This window comes from Jaculus jaculus, chromosome 4 (assembly GCF_020740685.1).
Source record: "Jaculus jaculus isolate mJacJac1 chromosome 4, mJacJac1.mat.Y.cur, whole genome shotgun sequence".
In the NCBI taxonomy this organism is placed as follows: Eukaryota; Metazoa; Chordata; class Mammalia; order Rodentia; family Dipodidae; genus Jaculus; species Jaculus jaculus.
In genome coordinates this window covers 32,472,708-32,498,470 of record NC_059105.1, presented here as the reverse complement: position 1 = coordinate 32,498,470, position 25,763 = coordinate 32,472,708, and the positions used below count along the sequence as shown (strand labels likewise).

The window sequence follows — 25,763 nt, the reverse complement described above, 5'->3', positions numbered from 1 at the left end:
CTTTAATCCCAGCTCTTGGGAGGCAGAGGTAGGAAGATCACTATGAGTTTGAGGTCACCTTGAGACTACATCAAGAATTCCAGGTCAGCCTAGGCTAGAGTAAAACCCTACCTTGAAAATAAAATAAAAAAAAAAAAGTAGGGTTAGTGTTATAAAGAAAGGTTAGAGTTTTTCTTCCCTTGAGGATCAGAGGGAAAAAGCAAAGATGATGCACACACAAGGTTGTCCTAGCCAAGAAAAAGAGGCTCGCTCCTGCTAGAGGATCTCGTTTCTCAGCCAATTAAAGGACCGGCCACCTGCCAAGGCCTCTAAGCCTGGAGGGGTCAGGCTGGAGGTAGAGCTTAAAATCTTGGCATGTCTGGTATGGCTGTTGCCATAGATTGTTCTCCAAGTGATACAAACGTTGTTCTGCAGCTCTGAGGGCCTTTTCTGAGCTTATGTTGTGTGTGTCGGGAGCCCATTTTCCCTGATTTTATGATTGTCTCCAGTAGTGGCTAAGAGCACTGGAGTAAGAACAACAAGAAGTCTGGGTCTTCTACTAGCCCTGGAGACGATGCAGTAGATCTCCCCAGGTGTTTAGGTTATTCAGTTTCTTTCAAACAGCAAAGGAGGAAGACTGATGATCCACATGTGCAAGCAGCCTGACGGTCAGTCTGTGGGCTCTGACATTGAGCTGCTGGGATTCAGTTCCACCTGTGCTTCTTCCAGGCTAGTGAACTTGGTATGTTATCTAACATCTCTGTCTCAGGTTTGGGATGGAGCATTTGTTTTGTGTTTTGTGGGGTTTTTTTTGTTGTTGTTGTTTACATGTGTTGTGTGTATGTGTGTATGTATGTATGTGTGTGGGTACACAAATGCATGCATGTACATGTGTGTGTGTATGCACATACATGAGAAAGCCAGGGGTGAGCATCAGGTGTCTTCCTGAATTACTCTTCACCTTTTTTATTGAATCAGGGCTTCTCACATGAACCCAGAACTCACTAATTCCACTTGCCTAGCTAGCCAGCTTGCTCAGGGAATCCTCTGTCTTTGTCTCCAGAGGGCTAGGCTTACAGGCAGACATTAGAACCACCAAGCACTTACCTGAGCACTGGGGATCCACCTCAGGTCCTCCTATGTGCACGACAGGCACTTTTCCAATTGAGCCATCTCGCTGGTCTTGGTTTTATCTCTACAAAAGCATATTACTTGAACTCATCTCATAAGGACATTGGAAGAATTAAACAAAATACACAAGGCGCAGTGTCTCAGATATAACATGTGGTCCATCGCTATCAAGCTCAAGCAAAGACTGTGATGCTTCTGAGTTGCTTAATGTCTTTTGCAGTCACCATTCACTACTACCAGTGTGGCCCCTCACGCATACCCATGTGTGTTCTGAGTCTTCTGAGAATGTAGAATTCCCCAGCCATCAATGGGGGCATTAAATTGTATGGCTGTAGTGACCAGTTCTTGTTTTCAGATATAAGCAAAGTGATACTATAATGGACTATGGGTTTTCTCTTAGGGAAAGTAGCCAACTCTTTCTTATTTAATGCCAATAAGACCTTGACCTTTCCTGCTTTCTATGTCAGCCTTTCTCTCATAAAGCAAACCCAGACCCCAAGTCTAGCCAGAGAGTCGATATTAAATTAAACCTAGAATTTTAAAACATTGCCCAGTCATTGCTCAACAATTATGATTGTCTTTACACATGAGATTTTCTGGATGAGCCCCCACAGAGCTGTAGAATAGAACTATATTGCTAATCCTCCATCCAAATCTCCATAGTCTATTCAGCATTATTTCTCTTTATATTCTCCCAGGTGTAACACTTGTTGCCTGGGATTGGATTCTTATTCTGCATAACAAAGAGACTTTTCTTGAAAATATGATTAGAATACAAATGCCTGACACACTTAGATGTGTTAAATAGCTGCATTCTTCACTTCCTACAAATGTTCCCTTCTTAAAAGATGTTTTTTTTTTTTTCCTGAGACTTCCAACTAACAAAATTCAGAAGTGGGATGACTAAGAACATCCACAGCATTCCTTTCTCTGGATTATTAGACTAATGTCTGTTTTCTTCCAGGCAATGTTTCTAATTACTGCATGTCATTCTCTCTCCTCTTGTGGGCACGACTATTTTCATTTCTTCCATAACAAGTTCACAGAAATAGATCAGTGACCTAATATAAAAGCAAAACTTTTAGATTAACTGATTTACTAAAATTATCTTTTGTATAACTGAGTCATATAGACTGGAGGACTAGGCAGATAATTAAACAATGAAGTGTGTTACAGGGTGTAAGACATTACAGTGTAGTGGGGATTGCCATTGACTAAAAAATGCATATCCCATTGAAGGAGGTAACAGGAACTCAGCTCCAACTCTCAACTCTTCTGTGGCATGTAACAGCTTAAGCCCTGTATTGCGAGATATTCCCATTTTAAACAGTATAAATTTTCAGTGTGAAACCTCCCAGCCTTTACATGCTGACAACTGATGTAAAAAGAAAAATTTGAACCTAATGCAAGCCCAATAAGACATGTAGGTAGACCATTTTCAGCCAGGACAAACAGTTCACAGGATATTAAATGAAGCTCCCTGAGAAACTGTAGAGTGATTCTTTTATCTCTCTTATACCGGAGCCACCATCTCAATCCATTTCATGCTGCTGTAACAGGATGTCTGAGACTGAGGAATTTACAATGAAGACATATTGTTGGCTCATAGTTCTGGATGTGGAAAGTTCAATATCAAGGGGCTGGAATCTAGTGATGGCCTCCTTATTCCATCATAACATTGCACAGGGCATCACAAGGCCAAAGAGTAAAAGAGAGAGAGAGCAAGAGCGGGCATTCATGGGAGTGGAAGATTTATGACCTGAATGTCTAATAAAGGTTCCACCATGGCAACTGATTTTCCAACATAAGGTTTAGATGGGACAAACATTCAAACCATACCACCCACCTTCCAACAGCTTGGTGACCACAATCTGCAATCCTATCTCCTATTATCCATCACAGCCAGGCTGGCTTTCATAGCAAGACTCATCCCTGAGTCACTTAAATGACAGGAAACTCACTAAGCCCTTTGATAACACTGTACTGAATGGAAACGATGGTGTAGAAATGCTGTCCAGTTTAAATGTTGCGGCCAACCTTTTCAAAAGTTTGGATCATTTCATGATTCCATCATAGCCCCAGCAAAGTCATCTAAAGAAATGGTGTGGTGAGCTGAGGATGTAGGTGGTCAAATGTTTACCTAGAATGTCTAATGTCCTGGTTTTGATGTCTGCAACTAAAAAGAAAAAAATGACATGGATAATCAAGTGTCATGCCTTAGGTGTGAGCAGATAATCTGTAGTGGGAGGCCCAGAAAAGATCAGAAAAAAATATTCCATTTTTCCTGTCCCTGTCACCCTCGAGTTAATTGGTATATAGAGACGATGCTCACTCTGCTGTGAATCAGCAGAGAATAGTAAACCCAGTATCAGGTTTGCATTCATACCAGAACTTGTACACTTTCCTTGGGCATGAAATTCTCATTTCCTTTACCCTGACACTCTGAAGAAGACTCAGTGCATTTTTTTTCTAAAAGAAAATATTACAAAAATTTCCTGAAGCTAGACCCTGTAGCCTACGAGCCTTTCTATTCCCCAAATCTGGCATACTACTGTCACAGAACAGAGACTCAACAAACATTTTATTGAATTAACCAATGATTAAACAAGCCATATTTCAAATACTCTTGCTTTATGCTAATGCTGGGGGAAGCAAATCACAAAGGAGGACAAAGAGCAGCATCTTTAAATGCAGCATGCCCTGCTTTTTTACAAAGATACTTCAGAGAATTGCATGGCAATCTATCCAATGCACCCTGTCAAAGAGAATCTAAAGACATCGTCTCTGCTACCTTGCTAAGTCTTAGCACGCACTGACTTGAGGCAGCTCTAGAAGAGAAGCTAGACAATTAATTGCACTATTAAATAAACACTTTATGTTCCCTTGAAAACCTTTAACGAGAGCCTCGGTGTCAGAGGAAAAGATGCTGAGACATCAGAACCATGAAAAAGACATTAAATTTCTTGCTGCCTGCAGCCCTGTGGCAGCGGTGTCTGCTCCCCATCCCTGCAAAGTTCACAGTCTTTAACATGACACTGAACTTGACAGAGAAATTGCAGGTACTTGAGTTTGTATCTGCATTGCAACAGATGTCAGCCTCACGGTTAGAGGGAAATTGAATTACAGATGGAGGCTGCTGCAGAGCTGAAGCATCTGCTGGAAGAATCTGGATTCAAGAGAATACATTTGGAAAATAAGTCTCCTCAACTTCCGAATGAACCAAAATTGTTCCTGATTCTCATTGAGGTGCCTTCCTCTCTCTCCCCTCCCCCGCCCTTCCGGCCTCACCCCTGAAAAGAACTGAGAGGGGGCTAACATTCTTCTCCCCTGTCAAGGTGAAGAATATGAGTTGAAAGCACTTCAGATAGCAATGTGTTCTCGGTATCAGCAGGGTGCTATCAGTTAAAATGCTAGAGTATTCTTTTCAAGCCATCCCAATATCCTCGCCTTAATAGAAAGACACGCTGTCAGGTGACCTACTGTGTTTGGTCAGGGTGAAACACCTAGAACCTACAAGTGGCCCATTTTGTTGTCAATGTCCATTTGGTCTTAGCTAATGGGAGAAGAGACCATTCAATCCAGGTGGTGACAATCATCTCATTCAGCAAAAAAGTCTCTCTTTGAGACAAAGATTCTCAGAGGATAGTTTATGGCCTTAAGTAAAATCATTCCTGGTAAGTATGGCCCTTTTAAACTACCCACAGGACACTGCTCTCCTTTCCAATCATGTTCTAACAATGGCTCCACTCACACCTGACAGAGCCAGTTACCGTGATGGGGACTGCGGGCTGTGACAGACATGAGGGAGGTGCACGCTCATTTTACACACACACACACACACACACACACACACACACACATACACAGCAGCTCCAGGCTCCCATGCCTTCCGTTACCAGCAGCCTAATCTCCATCATCGTGCAAGACAGATGATTTAAAGATTTAAGTGGGAAGGACAGTGATCATCTGTGACCTCTGTGTTACCTGGGAGACCAGCTGTTGCCTAGACCTGGATGGCTCAGCCTAACGGACCTCCCTCATAGCATTTAGCCCAGCTGGACAGGCCCCACCACCCCATGAGCTTTGACTCATAAATGTTTGATGATTAACCCTTTGATGTGTTCTCACAACTTGCTGAGATCCAAGATGGTTCCTTGATGCCTTCTTCACAGTTCCTATAGTTCCTATCCAGTCCATGCCCAGTCACATTTTTGACTGACCCAAAGAAGTTAAAGGGAAAGTAGAGAAAAGTGACCCTTTCACAAAAGCAATTAAGCAAGCACACATGAACAGCATAACTACCAGTCTAAGGGTGTCTGTTTCAATATTGTTGGGCCAAGAACACTTTAAATGACCTCACAGAGATCATGGGAAGCTAGAGCTTGGATCAGTTCTCCATAAAAATGAAATATATGTCTCCTTTTATGGGACGTTGGAAGAGCTTTTGCTGTTATTCCCTGCCTCTTGAGGAGTGGCTCTCTCTCTACTTTGTAGGGGAATCTCCCATACAGAGGGGCCCAGAATCTGGATTCCTGGGGGTGTGACATGTGACACTTTGCTACCACCTCCACTCTAATCATGATGAATGCAATGGTTTGAGTACATCTGGCTAAAGTCAGGAGTGTGAGGCAGCCACATCTGGAGCCTGGCATTCTTTCCTCTCTAATTTAATAGCTGACTTCCCAGTTCTGAAGCTGACAAAGGACTTGAGAGCAGAAAAGTGAAAGGATGATCACTAAACTCTGTTGGCTTCCAAGCACTCTGTCTTGCCTTGGGGAAATTTATATCCTATTCCACTGAAGACCATGCCCAAGTGACAGTCATAACTCAATAACAGTACTCACAAGATTCTCCAGGATTGGCATTCTCACTGATACTCCTTTAACCTATGGTTTGGGTCATATCTGTGCTATGGAAATTTTCCATTTATACCACCAGCTCAAGGCCGTTAGTTTATCTGGGGGAAAATAACTGGCTGCCATTCTTCAAATTCCCAATTCATTTTATTTTTCTTTAACTTCATTAACCTCATTGAGCCTCTTCCATCACTGTAGCAACCCTAAGTAATCATTTTTTTAAATTCATTTATTTTGTTAGGTATTTATGTTTTTACTTGCCTGTTTGTTGAGGTAGAGTCTCACTCTAGCCCAGGCTGGCCTTGAACTCACAGTGAGCTGCCTACATCAGCCTCCTGAGTGCTGGGCTCAAAAGCATGAACCACCATGATCAGTTTAGTTAGGAATTAAAAATAATAATAAAAGTTTCTTACAGCTGCAGCCATTTAGAATTCTTTTCTCAATCCCATCTCTTTTGAACATTATCTTTTAATAACTCTAACAAAACTTCACATATAAGCCCTTGGAGGCATCTAAGGAACTGCTACATGTGCAACTTATGAGGCAAGGGGCAGAAATCCTGAACAAGGACTTGGAGACAACCCCTGATTTGTTAGTTAGCTTTTCTCATTGCTGTGACTAAAACGTCTGACAGACAACAGAAGAAATCTTTATTTTGGTTATGGTTTCAGAGAGTTCAGTTTCTGGTTGCTTGGTCTCACTTAAGCAGAACGGATGCCAAGGGAGCACAAGGCAGAGGAGAGCTGTTTGTTCACTTCCTGGCTTACCAGAAAGCCAAGAGGATGCTAGAAAGCAAACAGGGAGGGGCTGGAGAGATGGCTTAACAGTTAAGGTGTTTGCCTGGGAAGCCAAAGGACCCAAGTTCAATTCCCCAGGACCCACATAAGCCACATTCACAACTGGTGCATGTGTCCAGAGTTTGTTTGCAGTGGCTAGAGACCCTGGTGTGCCCATTCTCTCCCTCCCTCCCCCCCCTCCTCCTGGCAAATAAATAAAAGATATTTTTAAAAAGCAACCAAGGATAATACACTCCCCAAACCTGCCCCAATGACTTCCTTCCTCCAGCAAGGCCTGGCGTCCTCGGGTCTGCAACCTCCCAAAGTAGCTCCAGCCAATGAGGAGCAAGCTTTCAAGAGGAGCCTGTGGAAGACAGTTTACATTCAAACCATAACACCAGCTCTCATAGGTGCTTGCCATAAAGAGACAGAACCCCATAGATACGTTGTCAGGGAGTAGAATCGAGGCCAGAAGGAACTGGGAGAAGGTGAAGGGGGCAGAGTCTGAAATGAGTAGGCATGTCTGAATGTGATGGCTCTAAGTCCTACCCCACCAGCACCCAGAGCAGTGGAAGCTTCCCCACCCAGGTTTTCAGCTAGGATAGGTGACCTGATGGCTAGGGAACATCCATCACAATTCACCCTATTACTTCTCTCTGCAGAAATGCAGATTATTCCTTCCAACTACAAAAGGGGGTGGTGAACCTTGAAGAGAGCTTCTTAGTGTGGGCCTGGCATGGGAAAAGTCAGCCAGTGATGAAACCATTTGCTATGTGGTAGAAGGGACTGGGCAGCTGCACGTTTCATCAGACCCTCCACCAGTCCGCAAGCAGCCAGTGCTATGGGGTCAGAAAACAGCCCCACCCCAGGGAAACCTGCAGGCATGGCTGTGACCACAGCGAAAGGCCAGTGATGCCCTCTGGTCACTCTTCAGACACACCACCCCTTCCTGCAACACTTCCAGCAATCCACTTCCGACTACCTTTTTATGACTTTACAACACAGTTTTTCCTCCAATTTTATGGCATTTCATTAAAGCCGCCAGAAGGTGATACTGCCCCTTTTTCTAGGAGTGAAATAAATTCAAGTTTTATTGCTTCTGGAAATGCCTGAGCAGCTGTCAGGACATTTGATAGATTTTCTCAATTACAGGACTTGTGGACCATTTTACACTTACATCTGCACCGAAGCCCGACGTGGTAGATGCGCGCCTGGCCTCCTTCTCTTTTATCTTCTGCATCTTTTTCTGTTTAATGACCAATTTGTTATTTTTCCCTTTTATTTCTCCTTACTCCTTGTTTTTTTTTTTTTTTTCTGCATCTTGTTTCTCTGCTGTTTGATTTAGAAAATGATGCATTTCTTATACAAACTAACATTCTTTGCAGAGGAGAAGGAAGGGGAAAAAAGAGCTAATCCAGATCTATAAAAGAAAAAAAAAAAAGGAGATTAAAATTTAAAAGCAAATCAATTTTTCCACTGGGGAATTTGCTGTTAATGTAAGGGGCACTTTGCACATGCAGTATTTATTAATGCGACATGACATATGTTGGGATTTTCCCTTAATGGGACAGAAGCTTTGGGTGTGTGACTTTTTCCACTAATAAGGCTGCTCGTCCGTGTCGATCTTCCTTATTGCATAGAGAATACCCTCTTCCTGAGACAACTTCGTGGATTATTCAGAACCACACAACTGTGGTCCCAATGAATGTTAAATAAATTTCCTTAAAAAAAAAATGTGTAATACAGACCACACCAGTAGGATGTGCAGGCAGGCCAGGGCTATGCAAGCAACATGTGCTTCAGTGTCATTACGTGCATCACCCTGTTTTTGTTTGTTTGTGTGTTTGATTGTTGGTTTGGTTCAAAGCAGGGTCTCACACTAGCCAAGGCTGACCTGGAATTTACTATGTAGCCTCAGGCTGACCTCAAACTCACATTGATCTTCCTACCTCTGACTCCTCAGTGTTGGGGTTAAAGGTGCGGTGAGGCTGGTGATGGGTGGTGGCTATGGTTTTATTTTTGCTTTCTTTTTTTTTTTTTTTTTCTTGGAACAGGGACTCAGTATAGAGTCACAGCTAGTCAGGAACTCTATCCAGACCACATTGGCCTTGAACTGGAGACTTCTCTTCTCCTCTTGCCTACCAAGTGTTGAAATTGCAGTCATATGTCTCCCCACCTGGCCTTCAGCACATCATTGAAGCAGAGCAAAGACCTTGGGAAGCAAGTGGTCATCAAAATAGATTCTGTTTTCACAGCAATGCTTTACATTTAGATAACATCTAAAGACTTCAAGACTGAGGAAATGGCTCGGCAGGTAGAGGTACTTGCTGGCAAAGCTTGTCAGCCAGGGTTTGGTCCCCCACCATCTAAGTAAAAGCCAGACACAAAAGTGGTGCAACTATCTGCTATCAAGAGACCTTGTGTGTGAGAGAGAGATTGAAGAAGGAGAAACTGGGGTCAATGCTTTGCCTGAGTTCAAAAGGAGTCTTAATTCCAATTCAGGTCTTCTAACTCCAAGTTTTGAGATTTATTTTGAATGGTGTTGATCCTCCTGCATAACATTCTCAATAAGAAATAGTCAATTCTTGCATTACCATATAGAAAACCCTTCAGAAATATGTGTAACTTTAAGGACTTCAAAATGTGCCCACGCTGATCTCTGAAACTTCTCCTACACATTCTTTATGTTATGACCAAATATTATTTATAACAAATCACATGCTGAAGTTATAATCCTTATTTATTCACCCATCTCTCACTCATTTCATTACTCTTGCTATGTAACAAGCCATCCCAAAATGTAGTGGATTAGTGGTTAGTTCTCACAGGTAAGCCTGTGGGTTGGCTGGGCTGTCAGGCGTCTTTTCTGCCTGGCATAGTATAGCTGAAGTCACTCACTGAGTTGCACTGCTCTGGGAGCTTGGATGGAGCTGAGGCACTCAAAATAGACCTTTATCCTCCTTCCTCCACATGGATGTCCAGTGGTCAGTGGTCAAGGTCAAGCCTTTGTAAGGAACAACAGCTGGCTTCCAAGTAGGACCATTGTCAAGCTGATGTCAAGGAGCAAACACTTCTCAAGCTTTCTGCCTGCATCACCAAGTTAAGGTCGCCTAGACTCAGCGTGGCAGAAACCTGCCCAGGGGTCCGAACGCTATGTGTATGAATAGCCAGGGGCCGACAATGTCGCAATGTACTTAAGTACTTAAAGCAAACTACTGTCTCAACTCTCCCTCTTGGGAGGCAAGGGTAGAAGTCTCCATTTCAACACCAATGTGGCCTGTATAGAGTTCTTGACATGCTGGGACTCTATATTGAGTCCCTGTTCCAAAAACAAAAAATAAAATAAAATAAAACCATAGCCACCACCCTATCGTCATCAGCCCCACCAGACCAATAATGACAACCACCATAAGATGATGCACTTAGGCCCGTCATGGTGGCGCACACCTTTAATCCCAGCACTGAGGAGTCAGAGGTAGGAAGATCAGTGTGAGTTTGAGGTCAGCCTGAGAGGAGAAATGTTGTCTTGGGGTTACCACTGCTACCCTAGCAATAAGAGTTCCTGGAAAATAGCACATGCTTGCTGAGCACAGTGGTGTACTCAAGAGGCTAAGAGAAGAGGACTACCATGAGTTAGAGGCCAGCCTAGGCTATATAGTAAGTTCAAAGCCAGCCTGGGTTCCATGAGACACTGTCTCTTCCTCACGAGCTGCTCCGCTGATCCCTGCTGTCTTCTCCTCAGGTTGCTTGACTTTGCAGGGAGGCCGGTATAAGTGGAAAATCCTTTCACCTGGCTTCTCCTGCTGCTCAGGCACAGTCTGTCGGCAATGCAGACCAGCGCCACTTCTACCTGCTTCTGCGGTATCTGGAAGTGAAGAAATTATCAACCTCAGCAGAGAAGTAGGAGAGACGCTAACAAGTAACAAGTTGTTTATTTGTTTACTGTACCTACTGTGACAAATCGCTGCACATCTGCTAGCCTAACACAGCATAACTTCGCATCCTGGACGGTTCTGGAGACCAGAAGTCCAAGTTCAAGGTACCTGCAGGGCTGCGCTCATTCCGGGGTGCTAGAAGAGAATCCAGTCCCTGACTCCCCCAGCTCGCAGTCGTTATTGGAGCTCCTTGGTCTGCATTTGTCTCATTGATTTGTTAGTTCTGATTCTCTACTCTTAATACAATTTCCTTGCCAGAGATGTGTTTTGTAGATTTTTTTTTTTGGTCACTCTGTAGCTTCCTTTCCACTCTCTCTTTCCCTGAAAATGAATAAATAAAAATAAAATTGAAAGGAAGGGAGGAGGCTACTTAATAGTTGATATTGTATATATGTAATTACAATGATTGTAATGGGGAGGTAATATGATGGAGAATGGAACTTCAAACAGGAAAGTGTGGGTGTGGGGAGGGAGGGAATTACTGTGGGATATATTTTATAATCATGGAAAATGTTAATAAAAATTTTTTTAAAAAAATAAAATTAATTAATTAATTAATTAACTAAGATAATAACTATTTTGATGCAATACATTTTAAAAACTTGGTTTCTCAAAACTGCACATAGGAATTCAAAGGACCTAGCACAGCCAAAATGCTCCTGAAACGGAAAAGTAAAGGAAAAAGGTTCCCACTAACTCCAAACTTTCTACAAAGCTACAGTAAACAACACAATGTGGGAGAGGCATAGATCACCAAGGTATAGAAATAAAACTAAATATCTTGATCAATTAATTTCTAACATGGGTGCCAAGACTGTTAACAAGGAAAAATGGGTGTCATAGTCAGCTCCATAATGCTGGAACAAATATCCAGACAGACAGTTTATGGAAGGAGGGGATTTATGTCAAATTTACAGATCCAGGGGAAATTCTAGTAATGACAAACACACCCTCCTTTAGCAGGAGTCTTCCTTAGGGGATGAAGCTGCAAACTCAGTTTTTAATAAAACCCCTAAGTCCATGGGGGCATACATTCAAACTACCACAATGGGTTTTTCAACAAATGGTGCTGAGGCAACTATAGAGCTACATGCAGAAAAATAAGAGTCAGATTTCTATCTCAGACTATGTGCAAAAAATTAATCCAAAATGGGTGAAAGGTCTAAATTTAAGATCTAAAACTATAAAACTCTGAGAACAAAGGAAACATATAGATTTTCATGACCTTGTACTAGGCAATGGCTTATTAGGTATGACCCTATAAGCAAAAACAGAAGAAGGAGGAAGAGAAAGAAGAAGAATAAGAAGAAATGGGAAAAGGAGATGGAAAGATTCCTCAATTGTTAAAGGCTCTTGCTTGCAAAGTCTGATGGCCAGGGTCCAATTCCCCAGTACCCTCATAAAGTGCCCATGCATCTGAAGTTTGTTTGCACTGGCAGGAGACCCTGGCATGCCCATACCCTTTCTCTCTCTAATAATAAATAAAAATATTTAGGAAAAAATACAGCCCACATAATGAGGAAAAATATTTGTATCATGTGTCTGATAAGGAATTTATATAGAGACTATATAAAGCACTCACTCAAAAATGGGGAGAAAATATTTATAAACCTTATTTCCAATAAGGGACTTGCATCTAGAATATGGAAAGAAGTCACAGCTCAGTAGTAAAAAGACAAATTAGACTAATTTAAAAATGGGCAAAGGATATGACCAGGCATTTTTCTAAAGAAGATATACAAATGGCAATAAACACACACACACAAAAAAAGGTATTCAACACCACCAAGAAAGTACAAATCAAAGCTATAATGAGATACCACTTCACACCCACTAGGATGGCAAGAATCAAAAAGACAGATAATAGCAAGTATTAAGCAGGATATGGAGAAATTAGAACCTTCATATCCTGCTGATAGAAATATAAAATTGTAGCTTCCTTGAAAAAGAGCCTAATACATAAAAGGTTGTGATATATCCTGGCAATTTCCACTCCTAATCACAAGCTTGAAAGAAATGAAACATATCCTCAGAAAACTTCCATGTGAGTGCTTGTAGTTATGTTATTAATAACACTGAAAAGGGTGATACAACACAAATGCCCAGCAGTGGGTGGAGTCAAAAAGTGGGGGGGGGGATATAGCCACACAACAGAGCATTACTTCTCCAGAAAAGAAATGAAGTTCTGATACTTGTTACATTGATGAACTTTGAAACCATGCCAAATGAAAAGGGTTAGTCACACAAGACCACACATTACACGATTCCATGTACATGAAGTATGTAGAACAGACAGACTCATAGAGACAGAAAGTAGGTCAGTGATTGCCTGAGGTTGGAAAGTTTCTAGAGAAATGGGAAATGTCTGCTACTGAGCATGGTGGTTTTCGTTAGAGCAATCACAGTGTTCTGCAGTGACAAAGCTCTGCACATATAAGAAACACCATGGAATTGTAGGCTTCAATTGGGTGAATTATATGATGTGAACCATATTTCAATAAATCTATGTTTAAATAAAACTCTAGCTTTTGGCCTAGTGTGTTAGTGCACATCTTTAATCCCAGCACTCAGGAAAGCAGAGGTAGAGGTATCACTAAGAATCCAAGTCCTCCCTGAGACTACACAGTGAATTCCTGGTCAGCCTGAGCTAGGGCGAGACCCTGCCTTGGAGTGGGGGGTGGAGGACTCTAGCTTTTAAGTCTAACTGAAGTTCCTTATTTTGTTTATCAGAAATACTTCCTTCTTAATTCTAGCCCTATAATATTTTCTGACAAACCAGAAAGCATTTAATATATTTAAATGATCCTTAGGGCATGACTCTGGGCATTCAATATAGTTCGGCTAATATTAGTTTTATATGCCAGAAATACAACCTGTGGTGGAAAAAAACATGAACTCGGAGGTTTTGATATAGCCAGATACTTTGAGGAAGGCATTTAATTCTCTGAGCCTCTGTCTAAATAAAAAAATAAAGATTAAGCCAGGTGTACTGACACATGCCTTTAATCCCAGCACTCCAGAGGCAGAGATAGGAGGACTGCAGTGAGTTTGAAGCCACCCTGAGACTACATAGTGAATTCCAGGTCAGTCTGAGATACAGTGAGACCCTACCTCAAAAAAAAAAAAAAAAAAAGAATTAAGAATTAAAATGTTCCATAGCATTACAAATTAAATGAGAAAATTACACAATGCATTTTGGAGTTAGTGAAGAGCTTTTGAACTGAGGAAACTGGGTTTTTACTCAAAGGCTGCCATTTTCTTATTGGCCTTGACTTTGGGTAAGTTACTTCTCACCTCTAGATCTTACTTTCATTATTGCTAAAATCAAGATAATAATAGCTAAGTTGTAAAGATTATATCTTTAAGCCAGAATAATTTTAAGCTTTAGTAGAGAGCAATTTCATTATTATTAGTTATTATTATTAGCAGTATTAATTCTGGTAAAATAATAGAAAAAGCATAACACATATTCTGAATCACAAAGGTGACAATGTAAGGCAAATATCAACTTAAGACCATCCATTACAGTACCATTTGAAGAGAAAGACATATGATGTCCAATGTGGTATACAGGGTCATGGTTTGTAGGCAGTGGGAAGGGAATATAATTTTCTGATTTAAAGCATTATTTTTACAAAAAGAAAAGTAGCTTTTGATATGTCTGTTTTTAAAACCCACATACCCTGTTGCTTTTTTCCTCCTTTCTTGATACAGGATATCCCTATGTACCTTAGCCAGGCTATGAACTAGCTATGTAGCCCAGGTTGGACTTGAACTGAAAATTCTCCTACCTCAGTGTCCTGTGTTGAGATTACTGGTGTGTACCACCAGGCTTAATTTGTCACTTTTACTACCCCTAAGTGTTATCTAATATTTACTAAATGATGTCTAAAATGGCATGTGATTTCCCCACAACAACTTTAACATGGGGAAAAAAAAAATCCTTTCTTATTGCTCCACAGTAAGCCATCTTTAAGTCACATTCTGCTTGTATGAGATTATAATAGTGACAGGACATTATCTGGCATAAAATATTTATCATGTAAACGAATAATGTAAGCATGATGTGGTGAAAAGCATTTATGAAAAGTCCTCGTGCTTTTTGAAAACGTAAGTTGGGGCTGGAGAGATTGCTTATTGGTTACGGTGCTTGCCTGTGAAGCCTAAGAACTCTCATTGGAACTCCAGGTCCCGCCTAGCCAGACACACAATGACCAAGCACACAATGTCACACATGCACCACAAGGGGGCGCACACACCTGGAATTCTTTCGCAGCAGCTGATGGTCATAGCACACCCATTCTCCTTTCTCTCTCTCCCTCTCTCTCTCTCTCTCTCTCTCTCTCTCTCTCTCTCTCTCTCTCTCTCTCTATCTATCTATCTATCTGCCTCCCTCTCAAAAAATAAAGGAAATGTAAGTTGTTTCTACCTTGACATTTTTCCATATAGGATGCATTATAACTTCCTATCCATGTGTCTTCTCTCCTAGAGAGAGCTCTTGTCCATGAAAGCTCAGAACTTATTCATGTTTATATGTCTAGTGCCTACTGCAGTCCTGGCACATCATATGCATTCATTCAATAAATATTTATCAAAGGCTTGCTATTTCAAAGGACTATACCCTGAATACTGCTGAATCCATTTACTTGAAAGCAGCTAGCATGAACATCAAAAAGTACTCTTTTTCATTTGATTTTTTTAAAACAACTTTATTAGGAACATTTTGCTGACTTTATTCCAGTTTTATTTCTGTAAGTTATTAAAGGTCACATCTGTACTTCTTTACAAAATGTAGTATAATTTAGACTTTTCACTAATTCAGTCCTTTCCACAATTTAATCTGAACTAGTGAAGTCTCACTGGGTTACTAAACCAGCATTTGTGTTTTCAATTTCAGCTTTAAATAAGTATATTCTTAGATCTAGATTTCTCAAACCCAATGATCTGCCACTCAGTTGGTCTTCCTGATTTAAGGAGGTTTGTGAGTTAGAAGTAAATTTAAGTAAAATTTTGGTCACATTTACTTTAAAACTAATGTTTCCACTTATTTGGCATGAGGGGTACACATCCTTGTAGCAAGTTTTCTTTATTTCCTACCCACTTTTTAATATTTGAAAATGAGAAAAGGAGGAAAGAAGGTGAGGACGCTGTCTTAAAAGATGATGTTGGAGAAGTTATGCTGATGAGGGTGGTGGAAAGGAAAATCAAATATAAGCAGGAATGAAAGCATGGGTGGGTGAAGGTTAGCTCCATACAGGAGACACAGGACTCATCTGTTAACTACTTGCCATAATGAGTTTGCAGTATCATCATGCATACCAGATTCTGTTATTGCTTCCAGTGAAATGCCCAGAAACCAACCCTCAATCCAGTCTTACGAACATTCTCTCAAAAGAACAGACATGTGGTCTGGAGAGATGGCTTAGCAGTTAAGACACTTGCCTGCCTGCGAAGCCAAAGGACCCAAGTACAACACAAGATGGCGCATGTTTGCAGTGGCTGGAGGCCCTGGTGTGCCCATTCTCTTGCTCTCGCTCGCTTGCTCTCTCTCTCTCTCTCTCTCTCTCTCTCTCTTTCCCTCCCTCAAATAAATAAAAATGAAACATATTTTTAAAAAGCAGACATGTGGGCTGGAGAGATGGCTTAGCAGTCAAGCGCTTGCCTATGAAGCCTAAGGACCCCGGTTGGAGGCTTGATTTCCCCAGGACCCACGTTAGCCAGATGCTCAAGGGCGTGCACGCATCTGGAGTTCATTTGCAGTGGCTGGAGGCCCTAGCACACCCATTCTCCCTCTCTCTCTCTATCTGTCTGTTGCTCTCAAATAAATAAAGATAAAAATTTTAAAAGCAGACATGTGCATAGATGATGAACTGTCCATCTCAACCTAGAATTTAGTCCTTCCATTATTTATCTCTGTGTCTTCTTAAACTTTTCTGACAATGGCTCTTAAATTGTTTAGTCTGCTACGAAACTAAACAGATAGAATTTTTTTGGAGGGAAGCCCAACAGACTGGCCTTTTTTTCTTTTTCTTTATGAGAGAGAGCGAGAGTAAGATATATAGAGAGATTTGGTGCACCACTATAATTGAACTCCAGATGCATGCACCACCTTGTGTGCATGTGTGACCTTATGCATGCGTCACTGTGCATTTGGCTTACATGGAATCGAGGGAGTTGAACATGGGCCCTTACACTTCATAGGCAAGCCCCTTAACCACTAAGCCATCTTTCTAGCCCCAGACAGAAATTTCTATGCTACTTAGAAGTAACAAGCTAAGATACTGAAGAAAGTCCTTCCTGATGGTAATTAGCTTTATTTGGCACATAAAATTGTATTGCCTTTGTCATGGTAGGCAAAGGTTTACATTGTTCATAAATTTTATCCTGTTCACAGACCAATTTAACTATAGTAAATAATTTTTTTCAGTTTACAATTCAGCTTTTCACCAGCATCTTCATTATTTTCTATGCTTTTGCAGTGAGCAGTACAAAACTGCTGCAAGTTTAATTGCCAACTCAACGTCTCTCTAAATGACACATCTCATTCAATTCCTTACCCACCCTGTATCAAAAGTGCCATATCCCTCTGGCTTTCATGCCATAAAATCTCTATTCAATAAAGAGTTGTTAATCTTTGATCAGCGAGGTGGGGGTTGTAATATTTTTACAACACTGGCAATATTACAGAAACAGAGAGGCAGTATCTTAGTTGCCAGTGTGGGACGGTGAAAAGAGCAGCAGACGGGAACTCCAAGGCCCTAAGGACCTTATAGTTGGTGTGACCTTGGGCATGTCCTTCTTACCTGTCTGAGCTTCAGGCATCATTCATTAAATAGCACCCAGCTTCCCAGTTTATTTTGAGGCTCATATAGAGGACAAAAATATTTGTAAATTCTAAGAGCCATTAATTAAGGGATATTTAATAATTTTTAAAAGATTCACCTTCCCTTTTGTGGGCATGTGACCCATCATCCCAAAGATGCATACCAGATGAACCTATGCTGTGTGTCCCTGTATTTACCATTTGTTCCCAGAGTAATCCTCCCACTAGATGCCCTAACTGAAGGTTTTTTGTTGTTGTTGTTGTTTGCTTGTTTTTGTTTTGCTATCTGAGTTATTGATTTTGTCCCTTTCCTCAATAAGGAGAAGTGGAAAGTTTCATAGGCAGAAATTAATCTCCATACATACTCCCATTCCATCATTTCCCTGTGCTAAGAGAGACAGCCTACAGAACCCGAAACCTGTTTTTAAAGACCTCAGTGATATATGAACATTCATTTCCAAGCGCTCCCACTAGAGTCATTCTAATCTGGGGGACTCTGGGGACTGTTTGAACGCGGTCTATATGAAGTCGTTTCTCAGGCACTTCTTCTCAATGTCATGTAGCCAACAGGCTGAATCAACCACATACAGTAATGAAAACATCCTGTATTTATAGCAGTATTTCTCCAAGGAACATCCTTCAGCAGGAATGCCTGAAAGAGTTCTAAGAATTGAAGGACATATTTCAGACATGTCTAACCTGTCTCCAAACCCCTATAAAAATGGTCAGGATACCAAATTGTGCCTTTCCCCGCCCTGTGCTGTAAAATGAAATGGGAGAGTTGTTTGGTTTTATGGCTTTCCATGTCATTGTGTCTTTTTGCTATTACGTGGGTGTAAAAATAAATAAATAAAAATAAGCTATATTAGGCATTATGCCATGTCACTACCTCACCAAGCAGCTACCTAACTTCAACTGTGAATTTTGCTTTATCTTAAGTAATCTTTTGTAATATCACTCTGTACAAAAGCCTACAAGCATATAATTTTTAGATTCTGCCCACATCCAGATAAACCTTATGCCATCCAAAAATACCAGCAATATATTTATAAAGATAGAAATTTATAGTAAACCAACATTTACATTTTCTCTTCTTTAAAATGAAGAGAAATTAGACTAGATGTTCTTAAGGATACTTGAAATTTATTAAAAAAAACACTGAGCACTTAATTATTCATAGTAGATGATAAGGTATATATTTCTTCAAAGTTTTTCCATGAGTAGCCTTTATTCAAAGTAACCTTTGAATATGCAAAGTGACCTAAAAGCAGAAAGGTTTCCAGGACTTCTGCAACAAGGAATTATTGATCATTTCCTTGGTCATCATGGGGAAAAAAAAATAGTCTTCCCTCAAGAGAAAGTAGCCAGACACAAATGGCCCCCATAATGAAATTGCATTTCAGGAAGGTGGGTAAGCTATCACCCACCTAGAGATGAATGGAGAGAGGTTTGATCTACTGGTCAAGGATTAATGGGAATCCAAATGATAGACTTTTTCAGCCACCCTCTTTGCTGTGCTGAAAAGACTTGGAGGCTCACAACTTTCAATTGTATGAATGCTCAAAACACATGTCTAAAATGGGAAAGGAAGTGGAGATAAGGAGTGTCCCTAAATCAGTGTCTAATACCATAATGACAAAACACAGATACTAGATGTTGAGTGTCTACAGTGGCAGAAAATTGTTCCCTCTTCTCTTCATTCCTTTTGTCTCTCCTCAAGTAACTTGCAAAGGAGCACATAGCTAGCAGAAGATGACTTCAGCATAGTTACTCAAGGTGAGATTATATGAAATGGTTAACAAGAGCATCAATAGGAGAATCTGAGCACTGAAAAGTTGAGAATACTCACGTTTAAACCATAGAGGATATGAAATTCCTCCACATAGTCCAGTGGTCCACAACCATCACCTGAAAAGGATAAAGACAGGAACAAGGGTCTCCAAACATGGATAATCTTAATACTCTTAATATTCTTAAGAATTATGGAGCTACATGGAGGGAGTGGATCATAAAGTTAGGAAAAAAAGATATGAGGAAAAAACGTTGCTTAGATACTCATCAGTAGATCTAAAAGCAATTCAATAAGGAAGCTTGTTACATCATCATACAACCTGTATGTGTCAGTGACCAGCTTAAACTGCGTTCATCTAAGTAATAAAATGTTTCTCAAGGCATGCCAGATGTTTCAGAGTGATGATTTTTATCACAAAAGACAAATGTGGAAAGAATAAACTTGAGTCCAGAATAGTTAAGTAACTTGAAGAAGAGCACTCAGCTAGCCAGAAATATCAAAGCCAAAGGTACAGACTGGGGCACGGGACTCCAGAGCCTGTATCTCCATCACCAAGCAGCACAGCTCTCTCACCAGTGACATTACTCCTGCTGTTTTCTCTATCTTTGTAATATACTCATGCTCTATAAAAACTCAATAGACTTCATTCACTTTAGGCAGGTATTTGTGTTGCTAATATACTTATTCACATATTTCTAGGTGCATCACAGTATTTGAAATAACTTCCTCCATCTGCTATTCACTCCTGCATTTATTCAGCACATAGCTTGGAGTTCTTATGCCAAGCCAGCCATTGTGCTGGGTGCTTAGGAAAGTCACAGTCCACTGAATGAGATCGCATTAAAATGAAAATAAGTGCATGGTTTCCCATGGTACAGTAAGGCGTAACTGAGAGATTAGAGCTTACTTATTGAGCTGCAATCCAAAACCACATTATTGCGCTATAATTTCCTATTTGATTGACAAGAAAGGACTGAGCAACTGGCCCAAGGTCAAGCGGCTAGTCAATGGCAGTCCATTTCACTTACTTTATTGTCTCTGACATAGCATGTTTTCATGACTCACCCCATCTTAATAGCCTTATGTAATGTTCAAAACATATTTTATGTTTTACAGACATTTTTAAAATTTAAGGCCAAGGAAGCAAAAGCGTCAACACTCACGGTGGGCTGGATCCCATTTTGGCTGCCAGCTCTCAGGACAGCAGAGCGCCTACAAGGTTTGGCTTTCCCCCAAGCCTGTTTCCAGACTATGGAAGCAGTTAATTCTGCCCTAAATGCAAGCTATGCCCTAGCTCCTCGGTAGCCCTCTATCAAGGCTGAGACTTAATTGGTTTGGGTTGGGTAATTCATAGTGCCTCATTAGGGCATCAAAACACATACTAGGCTCTCTAGTAATTTTCTCCCCTGAAAGAACATTGATTGGCTCCTTCACTGAGAAAAGAATTAGCTAAGGACTCTTGGGTTTGTGCAAAGAGATTAAGTCCACAATGGATAATTTCAAAGTGTATTGTACAATCAGATTTCTTTGAGCCTATCTGTCCATCAAATTTCTCTTCTTTTGCAAAAACTTCTTGGACACCCACCCAAGGGCAAGTGACTAACTAGTTACCTTGCAGAAATTGACATAAACTTCAGGTGTTTTAAATTTTTCACTTACCAGTCTCTCTCTCTCTCTCTCTCTCTCTCTCTCTCTTTCTGAGATGTATTTTGTTAATGCACTGATATGAAAAATCTCCCAGAGCTGCTATCCCAGTAATTTTGATTATTTAGTTTGCCTCCCACTCTCACTGTAAGGGCCTCAGCCATTGCCCCACACACATCCACTCCTCTCTAACCATTGAGGCATTTAAGCTGACTCTTGGCTTGATTTTTATCTGGAAACTCAGCTTAGGTAAGCAGAAGTGTTGCAGCCTTCTAATGACAAAAGAGATTGGGTAATAAATACATTCATCATCCAGATGTGGCGCCACATGTTTAGGATCCCAGAACTCAGGAAGTGTAAGGAGAAGGATAATGAAATCTGGGCCAACCTGGACTACATGAGTTCTAGACAGTCCTTAGAAACATTGGAAGATTGTCTCAGAAAAAAAATACCTCAACTTCCTCATCTCTCAGATGTGATAACTCTGAAGTATGTTTTATACTCACCTCCAGAGTGAGGGCAGCTCAATACCACAAACTTTATGGACCTTTCATTTCTTCTTCTGGTCTAGCTTCCAGATTCCACGACCAAGATTTCTTGGAATGACCTCCAAAATATACCACTACACTGTGACTCCTTGTCCTGGGTATGCTTCTGTGGAGTCTAGAGTAAAACACTCACCATAGTCCAGTCAGACTTTACTGTTCACCACCTAATAACTGACTCCTGGGGTCAACTAACAGCTATTCTGAAGAGGAAGGGGCCACACTCCCCCAGTTGATTCTGTGTCTATCCTGTGACCCAGAAACATCTGGTTGGATCTGAAGTAGACTTATCTGGTTATATTGAGACTCAAAATTTTCCTGAGGCTAGAGAGATGGCTTAGTGGCTAAGGTGCCTCCCTGCAAAGCCTAATGCCCCATGTTCAACTCTCTAGGTCCCATGTAAGCCAGACACACACCATGATGCAAGCACAGAAGATTGCACACGCACACAAGATGCTGCACAGGCCTGGAGTGCAGTTGTGGTGGCTGGAGTCCCTGGCACACCAATTCCCTCACTTTCTCTCTTGTTCACCTGCTTGCTCTCCTCTCTGATTAAATAATAATTTTTAAAAAACTTAATTAAAAACTTTTCCTGCATTTTGGCTTTATATGACTATCTGTTTGTTTTAATCCCCACAATTGCATACTTTGTGCTGGTTTTTATTGACTGTGTATATGTTACTTGGTTGAAGTTTAGAATTTACCAGTAAATTATCCCACCCAGTCAAAAAAAAAAAAAAAAAAAAACTTTTCTTGAAAAATAACTTGCTACAAGAGAAGAGTTGACACCTCTCAATTTGTTTCAAGGACTTCAGCTCAGTGCAGATGGTAGGAGAGGAAGAGCATTGGGAAAATGTGCAGTTGTGCTGAGTCCAGATACCCTCACCCCATATTCAAGGCCTTTTGAAGCTCCCCTAGTAAAGAATGCTGGGACAAATGAAGAAAAAGAAAGCAATGAAAAAGAAAGAGCAAAGCTAATTTTAATAAATTAAATGATTGCCTTTCTTCGAGTTGCTAAGGAAGATCAAAACAGAACCAGGTGTGGTGACACACACTTTTACCCCCAGCGCTGGGAAGGCAGATGCATTTGAGACCACATAGTGAATTTTAGGTCAGCTTGGACTAGAGTAAGACCTTAAAGAAGAAAGAGGAAGGGGGGTGGGGAGGAGGAGGAAGAGGAAGATCAAGATCAAAACAGAGATTTAGTAGTTTTTGTTATTATTCCCTGTTTTTACCCTCAGACTGGTATGTCAGGAGGTAACACTGGCAAAATTTCAGTCAGCATCTCACAGACATAACCTTCCAGATGTTAGTTTGCCTCGCTCCAACCAAGAAATCTAATTGCTAAAATCCTATGAAGTCCTCTCCCAAAACACTATTCTGGGACTTCCCTACTTCAGAAGAAAATAAAGCTCCTGTCCTGCCGTACAAAATTTGCAGGAGACACGGTGCTACCGGCAGTGTGGAGGGAGCCACGTGCCTGCTTTCTTCTCACTTGCTCTCTTCCAGAGCTGATGTGATCCCAAGCAGCAGCATGTACAAAACTGTGAATGGAACTTCCTCGTGGGATTATGGATTCTGATTCCTCCAGGAGTGTCCCACAATGCCCCTGTCAGTTGGCTTTGCCTCTGGGCATCTAATTTAGCTGACAAATCTGAGGAATCACACGGAGGCAGTCACCTCCCCAGTGACTTCACAGATGGGAGCCCCGCAGTGAATAAGTTATGCCAGCAAGTTTGACATTACCTTATGCTGAGCACTTTCCTGACAGGTCTGCTCATTTCTTAATGGCATAAAACAACTCACTCTTATTTAGCCTGAGTCTCCTTGATTTGATAAATACCATGGCCCCTTTTCTGGGTATTTTAATGGATATCCTAAAGGCATCTGGATATGGCATTTCACATTTGGCAAAAGCTTATCAGCAGCTATGTTTCTCTAATTAGCCTTAGAAGGTTCATCCTTAAATGCAACAAGGTCAAATATACCAAAAAGTAAAAGACACCCAACTCCATAGATAAGTGTGTACTGTTTTTTGTGGGTGAATAGAGTTGGGGAGTGCATTCATACTGCCTAGGACATGCGGGCACATTTTATAAAACCAACTTAGCTACAAATTTAAGCAGAAATCAAATCATGTCTTGGCATGATGCCTAGCAGGCATTATATAGTTGTTAGTTTCAATCACAAGAACAATTACTTCAAGTTACAGTACAGACGAGTTTTTAAACTCCTGAGGCCAGCAAAGTCTTCCCGGGATGCTGCTAGCTGAAAAAAAAAAAAAAATCAGTAGATGAAAGAAGCACGATGCTATGTATGTTCAGTTTTTATTAATATTTTGTCAGTCAATTTGGCAACAGGAACACAGAGTCCTGGAACTGAACCAAACACCATGTGCACAGCGCCGAGAGAGCGCAAATGAGTGAAAAAAAGGCATGACCCATAGGCTCAGAAAATGTGAAGTCTATGTAGAGTGTTAGGCCATACTGAAGAAGCATGCCCCAAACTGGAGGGAACATTCAGTCCTGCATATAGGATGGGGTTACAGATGAAGAGCACTGGTTCTCCACCAAGGAGACCTGCAGTAAACAGTAAGTGAGGAGTAGCCATTAGGACTTATGAGAGGGCTAACCATCATAACTACATAAATACTGAGGGAAGACACTCAAGTTGGAGGGAGAAGAGTTGCATCAGATTATAAAGGTTTTGAGAATAAGATTAAAATGAGGTTCATTACCATCAGGGAGAGTTGTTTAAATTACAACACAGTGGCCGCAGTAAGTCAGTTTCACACAAGAGCAGCAGTTCAAAACAACCTTTGAGCAAAGACATGGTCAGAGAAATTGAGAGGAAGTTAATGAGATGGGAAGGCGAATGCCTTAGTGGCCAGGTGCAGGAGTTTAGACAGGACACAATGAGAAAACAAAGATGTGCTATAGGTTCCTTAGGAAGGACCAGTGCAAAATGAACATGCAGGGCTCTTTATTCAAAGATTATTAAGAATTTCATCCAGTCAAGTTTGGAGGTGCATATCTTTAATCCCAGTACTCAGGAGAGTGCTGAGGTAGGAGAATCCCTGTGAGTTTGAGACCAGTTTGAGGCTAGAGTAAGTTCCAGCTAGATCAGTCTGGACTAGAGTGAGACCCTACCTGGAAAAAAAAAAAAAAAAAGAATTTCAAGATGGTGACAGAGGAACATTAAACCAGGTGTGCGACTTTTCTAACACACAGGGCCCTATGGTACACACAGGACAGATGCTCCTACAACCCAGCCCTGTTTCAGTGTGATGGAGAAAATGCTTCCTAAGGGCTATGATTCTGGCACCTGCTCATGAGGTGTGTTGGAAAAGCAAACTACTTGAGATAAAGAGAGCCAGAAGTAACTCCTCATTGTAATTTGCCAAGAGATAACACAGAGAAAAATCTAGAGGAACCTGAAAACACTTAAGATGTAAAACATGAGAGGGAATGGACATTGCAAAGGATCCTTGAGTTAAGCATGATTTTAGAAAGGAAAGATGCAGGAAGGATACTTTGATGTGACCAACTTGTTTCATTAACGGATGGTATTATTCCCTCTGCAATATGTGCTGACTGATGTCCCAGTGCTGAGTATGCCAGGGCCAGATGGAAGGTCCAGAAGGACAAAGGGTTTTGTCTGTCTTGTTCATTTCTGTACATCCAGGTTCCAAACAGTATCTGGCATATAGTAGTCACTAAATAAATAATAAATGCATGCCTGCACAAGCAAATGAATAACCGCATCAGTAGATTCTCTCTGACTCCATGCCCATGAATTGAACTCTTTTAAGATTACATAAAATCCATTACTTTCTCAAACCTGTTAAATTCCATTTGCACTTGTTCTTATAATCTTACAATTTCAAGTATAAAAAAAATCAATGTGTAAACCAGTACAAGGAGGGCTCTTTTTATAAAAATCTGGTTGAATCCTTGGAAATACTTAATGGTGAGTGAGTGAATGGAGGAAATGTTATTAGCTACATGTGGAAAAGATAAAGAATGGAGCGAGCAAAATAAACAAAATTCTAGAGTTTTTTTACTCACGTTGTTTTACAAATGTCTCTAAATTCCTATTCTACTTTAAAGAGACTAAAAATGAACACTGTAGACTATTATGAATGTGTTTTATGTAATAAAAGCAATACAGACTTCATAGAGTAGACCCATCCATAAAAAAGCAGCCCCAACTGTGTGTCAAAAGATAGATGAAGGACTATCATTTGTATGACAGAATGCATTTGTCACTTTTATGTAATTTC

At 40.8% G+C, this 25,763-nt stretch overlaps 1 long non-coding RNA gene across 1 annotated transcript; it reads left to right on the top strand.

The window, feature by feature from the left end:
• The first annotated feature begins 499 nt into the window (after positions 1-499).
• LOC123460044 lies at positions 500-22,005 on the top strand. Its single transcript, XR_006636758.1, has 3 exons — positions 500-721; positions 20,409-20,511; positions 21,874-22,005. It is a non-coding gene; the product is annotated as an uncharacterized LOC123460044 (long non-coding RNA).
• Positions 22,006-25,763: the final 3,758 nt, after the last annotated feature.